The sequence below is a fragment of the Pseudophryne corroboree genome, chromosome 5, assembly GCF_028390025.1.
Source record: "Pseudophryne corroboree isolate aPseCor3 chromosome 5, aPseCor3.hap2, whole genome shotgun sequence".
Classification (NCBI taxonomy): Eukaryota; Metazoa; Chordata; class Amphibia; order Anura; family Myobatrachidae; genus Pseudophryne; species Pseudophryne corroboree.
Window position 1 is genome coordinate 675,802,967 of NC_086448.1, and position 9,960 is coordinate 675,812,926.

At 43.3% G+C, this 9,960-nt stretch overlaps 1 long non-coding RNA gene across 3 annotated transcripts in view; it reads left to right on the plus strand.

Moving 5' to 3' along the window:
- LOC134928242 (uncharacterized) overlaps positions 1-8,978 on the plus strand; it is a 45,610-nt gene extending 36,632 nt beyond the window's left edge. The window contains exons 4-5 of one of the 3 annotated variants that reach the window (XR_010177862.1): positions 7,219-7,356; positions 7,438-8,978. This is a non-coding gene — a long non-coding RNA (uncharacterized LOC134928242). The remainder of the gene's footprint in view (positions 1-7,218; positions 7,357-7,437) is intronic. The other 2 variants (XR_010177863.1, XR_010177861.1) reach the window with 2 other exon arrangements.
- Positions 8,979-9,960: the final 982 nt, after the last annotated feature.

A 9,960-nucleotide genomic window follows, 5' to 3' on the forward strand; every position in this document is an offset into this window, starting at 1 on the left:
CCGCCAGTGCAACCAGTGCATTGCACTGGGGCCCGCCACTGTCCAGGGGTCCAAAGCATGTAATGAGCCAAACTGACTCATTACATGCCGCTGTGTGCTGCGGGCAACCGCTGCCCGCAGCACACAGCCGCCCAGAGAGAGAGAGGAGAGGAGCGCAGCGGTACGGGGAAGGAGGAGGAGGGAGGTGGAGGAGGGAGCCGCAGCAGCGCTTTGTTACTGGTTGAGGCGCTGCTGCTGCTGCTGTCCCTCTGCTTCCCTATAGGCTGTCTTCCACCGCTGTGAAGCGCATACCAGCATTCACAGCGGCGGAGAACAGCCTATAGTGAAGCAGAGGGAAAGCAGCAGCAGCGCCTCCACCAATAACACAGTGCTGCTGCGGATCCCTCCTCCACCTCCCTCCTCCTCCTTCTCTCCTGCCCGGGATCTCTGCCAGAAGCTGCACGAGGAGCATGAGCCAGCGGAGAGAGTAAGTCTGCCTGACGTAATGTGTAAAAAGGGGGAATCTGCCTGCCGTGATGTGTAAAAAGGGGACGCTGTCTGCCGCAATGTGTAAAAAGGGGGAATCTGCCTGCCATAATGTGTAAAAAGGGGGACGCTGTCTGCCGTAATGTGTAAAAAGGAGATGCTGTCTGTCGTTATGTGTAAAAAGTGTACACTGTCTGCTGTTAAGTGTAAAATGGGGGATGCTGTCTGCCGTTATGTGTAAAAAGCGGGACGCTGTCTGCCGCAATGTGTAAAAAGGGGACGCTGTCTCCCGCAATGTGTAAAAAGGGGGAATCTGCCTGACGTAATGTGTAAAAAGGGGGAATCTGCCTGCCGTGATGTGTAAAAAGGGGATGCTGTCTGCCGCAATGTGTAAAAAGGGGGAATCTGCCTGCCGTAATGTGTAAAAAGGGGACGCTGTCTGCCGTTATGTGTAAAAAGTGTACGCTGTCTGCCGTTATGTGTAAAAAGGGGGACGCTGTCTGCCGTAATGTGTAAAAAGGGGAATCTGCCCGCCGTACGGTGTAAAAGGGTCTCTACCTGGTGTAGTGGTGCTACTGTGTGGTGTAATTTGAATAATGGAGACTGTGCACCGTTTTATGAATTGGTATTATTTTGTGGCCACACCCCTTCCCCATGAACCCACGCCCCTATGTATTTTTGCGCGCGCCTGCGGCGCGCACTACCCCTGTTTTGCATGCAGGGGTGGGGCTCCGATGCCGTTTCTTGCACACAGTGCTAAAATGTCTCGTTACAGCACTGTTGCTAGGTATCCATTTCTCTGGCCCTGAGCAGGTCCCGCTCACCAGATCCTCTCCAGGGGTGAGGGGGTGGACTTGGAAGGGATGGGGGGCCCAAAGCATTTTGTCGCACCTGGGCCACCGCTCGCTCGTTCCGCCACTGCACTTGACTATATAAGGTCACATGCTTGACAGTGTATATCTGAGCACAAACCAAGCATGAAGACAAAGGAATTGTTTGTATACCTCCGAGACAGGATTGTCTCAAGGCACAAATCTAAGGAAGGGTACAGAAAAATATCTGCAGCTTTGAAGGTCCCAATGAGCACAGTTGCCTTCATCATCCATAAATGGAAGAAGTTCAGAACCACCAGGACTCTTCCTAGAGCTGGCCAGCCGTCTAAATTGAGCCATCGGGGGAGAAGGGCTCTAGTTAGTGAGGTTACCAAGAACCAATTGGTCACTCTGTCAGAGCTACAGCATTCCTCTGTTGAGAGAGGAGAACCTTCCAGAAGGACAACCATCTCTGCAGTGATCCACCAATCAGGCCTGTATGGTAGAGTGGTCAGTCGGAAACCACTCCTTAGTAAAAAGCACATGGCAGCCCACCTGGAGTTTACCAAAATGCACTTTAAACTGCAGACTGCAAAGTTCCCATCATAGGCTAGAATGGAGGACCGCGATCCTCCATTCTAGCCGCTGCGCTGAGCCTGATTGACAGGCAAGGAGCACACAGAAAATCAGGAGAGCACCATTACGTGGTGCTCCCTGATTGGCTGGCGGGATCTCCAGTGACAGTAGTCACAGGGGTCCCGGCATTTGGAAAAAGGGGTTTCATGTGTAAACATGGAACCCCTTTAGTGCGAGGGTTTGGGTTTTGTCGGTTTTTTTTTTTTTTTAACCCCTGAATGCTACATGGACTGAAGAGGACAGAACCACACCGGATAATAGGTGAGTATTTTGAGCATCTTTTAACAGGTCCACGTGGATTCTATGGGACAAGGGGACCAATGGGCTCCGTGGGACAATAGGTAAGTATGTGACTGTGTAAGTGTGCATATATGTAAAAGAAAGCTATACTTTCACGGTGTGTGTGTTGTGTTTTTTGGGGGGTATTTTTTGTAGTAGGACTACAGGTACCAGCGGGCCTGTTATTTCCCCGCATGCTGGTATTTGTGGTTCTCCAAGTACCAGCTTGCGGGGAGGCTTGCTGGGACTTGTAGTTCTACCACAAAAAAACAATATTCTATTTTTTACACAAAGGCTATCAGGCTCCCATCTACCACCCACGAATGGGGGGGACAGCCTCGGGCTTCACCCCTGGGCCTTGGGTGGCTGGAGGGGGGACCCCTTGATTTAAGGGGTCCCCACTGCTCCAGGGTACCCCGGCCAGGGGTGACTAGTTGGGGGGGTAATGCCACAGCCGCAGGGACCATATAAAAGTGTCCCCTGGCTGTGGCATTATCTCTCTGGCTAGTGGAGCCCGGCGCTGGTTTGAAAAATAAGGAGGACCCCTACATCTTTTGTTCCCCGTATTTTTTGAACCAGGACTGGACGCAGAGCCCGCTGCTGGCTGTATAAATATGGGGGGACCCCAGTCATTTTTTCCCCTGTATTTTGACGACCAGAACCGGCTCAAAGAGCCCAAGGCTGGTTATGCTTAGGAGGGGGGACCCCACGTAATTTTTTTTTACATTTTTAACCCAAACAGACCCTTTCCCACAGATAAGCATGCTTGGATCTCACTGATCTGTGCATGACTATCAAAACACGTCAGGAAAAAGCAGGTCTATTTTTTTGCTGCTTTTTTTTACGATTAGCAAAAAAATACAACCGCAATTGAACATTCAAAGACAAACACCAAAATACGAATGAATAATAAATTCCCGTGTTGTATGAACAAACAGCCGCATTTGACCGATGGTATATTCATTCGTATTTCTGCCCTCTGCCGTGAAAACCATTACGAATAGCCCCAACACTGCCGAGATTTCTGTTTAGTAAATTCCCGAGATGACACTTTGAAAAAAATAAATAAAAATCGGACAAAATCGGGAGCTTAGTAAATATACCCCATGATATTCTAAAAAGTGAATGGTACTTCAGAGCCTCTTTACTCAAATTGTGAATTTTTCACTAGTTTTGTTTGGTGAACAGAATATCACCACAAGGTGGCACTCACAAGCCATTTGCACACTAAGCACCTTAGCACTTTTTTGCATGCAAGCACAAAGTTACTCTATATTATGTAGTGCACTTTATTGACACATTGTCTCCATCCCCTACTTATGTGAAATATCGTACAACGTTTGAGAGACAGTGGGAGGAGGAAGCTATCAGGAAGACCTTGTGTAAAGATACTACTACAAGCTGATTTTCTTCCTATGTTTGGTACGCATATTTGATTGTAACTTTTGGATAATAGGAACAGTCACGTTTAGTTGTTGAACACTGAAGGCACAGCTGATTTATTACCAAAGAACATATATACAGTATACTGTATATAACAAAATGTGGGAAGTAGCATTATAGCATGGGGTCTATCTCTGAGATCTATTTTGTCTTGTCCCTCCTCCATGAGGTATGCGCCTTATGTACCTATTAGAAAAAAGGGCATCAATTCTTTTCTTTCTGGCACAGGGCACCTAACAGACTAGTTACAGATCTGGTGAGTGGGTGCCTCTTCAGGGGCAAGATCTCTGATTTTAATTGAAAATAATTGATGACCTAGGCAACATTGTCAGGATGAATAACTTGTGGATTAATTGTCCAAAAGCTTCAATAAAATCCTGCAGCAAGATCCTACTGAATACATCTCCTTTGAAAGAGCCCATAGGTCTATATGCCTGAGATAGTTCTCAACCGATTTCCTATGTGATTTCATCTGCAGATTGCAGTATTTTACCCAAACGAGGAGACACTTAACCATCTGCTATATCTAAAGGGTATGAATTTTGATGGCTGCAATATTTGCATCTTCCAAATCTTCTCATGGCATACTTTCGTACTCTGTGCAAAGTTGAAGACCCTAATAGATTCACTCTGTGAGAGGAACATCAAGTACAGTTGGGGCTATTTCTTAAGTCGCCGGTGCTCAAGATTGGGACCTTGCACATTATACAAGTACCAGTTGATTTATACTTCTGAGGAGCATTTAAACTATTGATGATCCCTCTTCTGAAATGGAAAGATTTTCATAGTAACCAATATCATGTAGTCTGTCCAACTGCTGTTGGAAAGGCAGTGGTGGATAAGCGAAACAATCCCTGATAAGAGGACAATTCTCCTCTTATATGGACTTTACCTGGACCCTGGGATTTTCCATGTTCTTTGCCTGTTTGTTCTATTTTCATCCATTTTTGGCAACATTGTGAAACCTTCCCTGTGATCATCTTTTATTCATTCAAAGTGTTCTGATTTTTTTCTCTCCTTTTACTTATTCTACGCCTTTAATAGCATTTGATGTTGTTGTCGGGGTCCCCTGTTACCCCATACCTCATAGTTAAAATTTTTGTTAATTTTTATTTACCAGCCTGCTGGTTTTAGCTATCAACCCCTCTCCCACTTGTTTCCCCTTCAGTTAGAACTTCTTTCATCCTAGGGTCCTATTTTGGTCTCCAATCAAAGACCAGTAGTTACTGTGAAGAAGAAGCACCCTCCAAACACTTTTCACTATCCCTTTTGGTACTGTTTTCACTTCTTAATTGCACCTGCATTTTTGAGTTATGGTTTGTTTCCGGAAGTCTCACCACAGTGGTTAGTATAACATTATTTGTTTTACAGCTAAAAAAATAACCCTGGATATTAATATCAGTGAAAACAATTTATACATGTTGTTTTTGTTATATTTGTACTTTTCAATGTTTGCATCAATACTGTGATTTTCTATTCTATCTTTTTCAAATTGAACTTTCTTTTTGTTCTTTTCCATCAATAAAAAGAGATTGCATAAAATGTCACTAATTTATGTATACATATTTGTTTATTTTATTTCCATCTTAAACAATACAAGATAGCTTTGATCTCTTTATTGCAGTGGTAGGCTACAGATTATCTTTAGGCTGCCAGCACCCTGGTGATCCTTCATCTGTGGCCCCCAGCTGCGTGCCACTCCCTGGCATATTCTCTGTTACAGTATAAAGCAGAGAATAACAGTAAACAGGAGCAGCTGTATTCTACATCACATTACTTCCTCTGTACACTGTACAGAGGTCACACAGCAAATCCAGTTATCATTAAAGAAGGGAACATTTTGGTATGCAGAGGTGGTAATGGTGGCATGTGCAGAGGAAGAGCCATAACTACATGTTTTGGTGCCCTGTGCCAGAAAGAGAATTGGTGCCCACCTCCCATTTTTCCAATAGGGACATAAGGCTCATGCCCTTGTGGGGAAGCGGCATGACAACATTTTAACACAAATACTCTTTATACCACATTCATCCACTTAACCTAAGAGCTTGTTGTTTTTCAGTTACAATACCCTTTTTAAAATAACACATTTCAATATACAGATGGGTCCATGGTTATCTTGGCTTGTTTGCTGCGCCTAGGCACAACATGGTTTATTAACATAAACCCTTCATCTATTGTTCTCAGTTGAAATACAATACAGAGAACAATACAGCAGGGGATTAAGTCATTACAGCAGGGGATTAAGTCCGACTGCCCAGTCTCAGTTAATTCTATTAAAGGTCAAGATAAACATAGACTCATCTGTACTGCCATACTGAGGATTCAAACCCATAACCTGTTGCATTCCAGTCAAACACCCTACTCATTGAGCTACGGTATTTGATCTTGCATAAAAACTATGAGATTTCTGACAATACGAAGCTACTTGCAACTTGTAAAAAAATAATCAGCATTGCAATTTACCACATCTATGTAGTGTGCAGCCACACATCCAATCCCTTGCAGCCATAAACTACATAGATCTGCTCAGCTGCAATGCTGATAATTTTTTTCACAAAGTACAAGGTAAGCTTCAAATAGATTGAATTCTCTCTCTTTCTATGTCAGGGTAGATAGCTTAATTAATAGAGTGTCTGACTTTAATGCCACAGGCAATGGGTTAGAATCTCGGTTATGTCAGCATATTGAAATGTAATAAAGAGCTCTCAAGTTAAGTTCATGAATGTTGTATAGGTATTAGCAACGGAAGTGATGGGGGTGAAAGACAGCAACAATCAGGAGTTGCTGGGCTTCAAAAGGGGGGAAACTGCAAGTGAAAGTAATTAAAACAGATAATTGACAAGTGCTGCCACAGCACTCCCTACCCTGCAGCGCTATGTGAGGTGGCACACCCGACACATACCTATTTATGGCGCTGTGTGGAGGGTATGATTGTAATTTGGGTGTGATGTGAATAGCATGTGGGGGAAGGTAAGTGACATGTGAGAATTATATGTAGAGGTCAAAAGACATGTCATTGGCATATAGGCAGATGTTGGATTGGACCTGAGTGACATACTGTATGGGGAGGTCTGAGTGTTATATTTGGAAAATTTGAGGTTATCTGTGTGACATAATAGGGTCAGGTGAAGAGGTATGTGTGTCATGCAAGGGCATATGAGAAGGTCTGTGTGACATGTGGAAGCATTTGAGGGTGTCTGTATGGAATGTGATTGGCAAATGTGTAAATATGAGTGGTATATCGGGGAATGTCTGATTAGCATGTGGGAAGTTTAGCTTTACATGTAGGGTCTAAAGGTTTGTGGGATCTAACAAGACGTTTATGGCATGTGGGACTCTATGGGCAGATGGGGCTATTTGGAGCTTGTGAGTGGCATTTTGAGATGAGTTATGTGGAAGCACCAAGATAGATTTGGATTTGATTTTTCAATAATTAAATTAAGGGTAATATGTAGTGCCCTTTCAAGGTTGGACCTTAAGATATATATCGAGTTGTCCATCATTGACATATTGGATTCAATATTATAGATAGAGAAGGATTAAACATTAAGATACTTCTTTTTTGTTGCTCTGTTCATAATAGTGCTGCTATGGACCTTCGCAATCCTAGTGTGGAAGAACTGATGGACTGATGATTACAAAAGGATTTTCGGAGTAAGCAGATCTGTTCTGACAACCAAGGAAAGCTCACGTACTACATTTCATTCATTATTAACTACCTGTAAATCTTTTTTTCTATGATATTGAACAACCACATTGATTAAACTAAATAAGATTAATTACATTTCACAATTTATTTCAGAAGATAGAAAACCCGGCGGTGGAAGAAGAAGCTCGGCGGTGGCGGCAAAAGACACTGTGGTGTCCAGAAGACGGCAGCCAAAGGTGGTAAGGAAGACAGAAGTTGCGGACCAAAGAGTGCTGCACTGTGTGGGAAGAGTAGTGGAGCTCCCCATTGCAGTCTCTCCCACTGCTCAGGGTTGGTGGCCTTGGGCCACCATCATGTACATTTAATCCACCTAGACCACTAGGTTAGCCAGGTGCTATGCCCATGGGCACAGTCAGGCATTTGGCCTGTGTCATAATAGGTGGGTCTCTTGGTCCGGGCACCCAATAGGCGGACACTAAGTCAGTGGCTATATTCTAGGTCTTAATCCTAAGTGGTCAAGACTCATTCTAAGAGTGATCTGGGCATTAGGCGCCGGTCACTCCAACTTGCCCTGTTTAGGCAGGCATCGTGCACATGCCCACTACTTATAAGGGGATCTTGGTAATAGGCCCACCCAGATCACCAGTGTGCCCCTAATTAGGCAGTCATCATAGGCCTGAGTCTATAAATAAGTGAGCTGGGTTCTAGACCCAGTTCACCCACCTGGTGTCCTCCAGTTAGGCAGGTTAGGGAGAGTCTGATCCACCGATAAACTAGGTCACTGGGCAGTGAGTCTTGCAGGTGTGTCAAATTGCCTGAGTGCAGATGTGAAGAGCTGTATGGCTTCTGAGCTCAGATTTGGGTAATCAGTACTTTACATGCAGAGGGCTAAGCCCTCAACTTAGTGTTGCTGTTACGGAAGGCCCCGGATTGGGTTACGTGTGTGGAGGAGCGTACCAGTTCCACAAGTTATTGTAATCCTTTCCTTACACGTGAACGTTTGTTCACGGAACAGGGCTTCTGTGTGGCACTTATTCTGGTTCCTGGAGGAGCACTTTGTTTGTTCGGTGGTGGTGAGTACCGCCAATGGGCGAATATTTAAATGTTTGCACTATCAAGGTAGTTACCAATTTATATTCCCAGTGGGACAAAAAAAAACTTTGTGGCACCAAATCAGTATGTGGCTGAAGTACCAGGATAAATCTTCCCAATACCGAAACTTTGCTCCATTTCATGTTTTCTATTGTTTTCAAAAGAGCATTCTCACAGTGTCTCTCATTAAATTACATGTTAATTTTAGTCAAGAAATACTGTATTCTTTATTTGCTTTGAATTCATTTTAATTAAATACACTTTTTATAAGAATGCAGTCATACTGCGCAACCCAGCACTGAAGAGACTATTATTTACATATGCTGCATGATAGAACAAATTAATCCATGCTAATATTAAAGGTTTTCCACCTCTTTTGAAGCTAAGCTTACATAAAAAGATAATGGTTTTGTTTTATAACCTTCATTAAAAATGTATATGGACTAATGTTAACGAAATGATACTGAAGTCACATAACTGTACTTTAACATTATGAGGCATAAATGCAATTAAAGTAATGCATCATCAAGGTTAATATTGTAAAATATATAAAGGAAATTTAAAAACATGATACAGAAGTTTAACTTTAAAAAATAAAAACTGTTTTCCTTATAATTAATGTGTGTATTTTAAATTAAAATGAATAATTGAACCAATAAAATTATTAAAGTACTAATTTCATATGCATATAAACTGTTTAGTAACATAATATGCCTTGCTTTAGTTTATACTTTATTACATTTTCATCTTCTGTTGTACTTTATAGTTTTATGCATCGGTAATCATTTCTGTTTCAATTACTATTATCTAATCATTTTGTTACACATTGTAAGTTAAGAAGGCTGAAATAAACATTTAATAACGAATACTATAAACCTACAAATATTTGTATATTATACCGTGCAAACTTACTGTACATAATGATTTTATGCTCATTTTTATTTTCTCTAACGTCCTAAGTGGATGCTGGGGACTCCGTCAGGACCATGGGGAATAGCGGCTCCGCAGGAGACAGGGCACAAAAATAAAGCTTTAGGATTAGGTGGTGTGTACTGGCTCCTCCCCCTATGACCCTCCTCCAAGCCTCAGTTAGGTTTTTGTGCCCGTCCGAGCAGGGTGCAATCTAGGTGGCTCTCCTAAAGAGCTGCTTAGAAAAAGTTTTTAGGTTTTTTATTTTCAGTGAGTCCTGCTGGCAACAGGCTCACTGCATCGAGGGACTTAGGGGAGAGAATTTCAACTCACTTGCGTGCAGGATGGATTGGATTCTTAGGCTACTGGACACCATTAGCTCCAGAGGGAGTCGGAACACAGGTCTCACCCTGGGGTTCGTCCCGGAGCCGCGCCGCCAACCCCCCTTACAGATGCTGAAGATTGAAGGTCCGGAAACAGACGGCAGAAGGCTCTTCAGTCTTCATGAAGGTAGCGCACAGCACTGCAGCTGTGCGCCATTGTTGTCACACACTTCACACCAAGCGGTCACGGATGGTGCAGGGCGCTGCTGGGGGCGCCCTGGGCAGCAATATTTAATACCTTTATGGCAAAAGAATACATCACATATAGCCATTGAGGCTATATGTATGTATT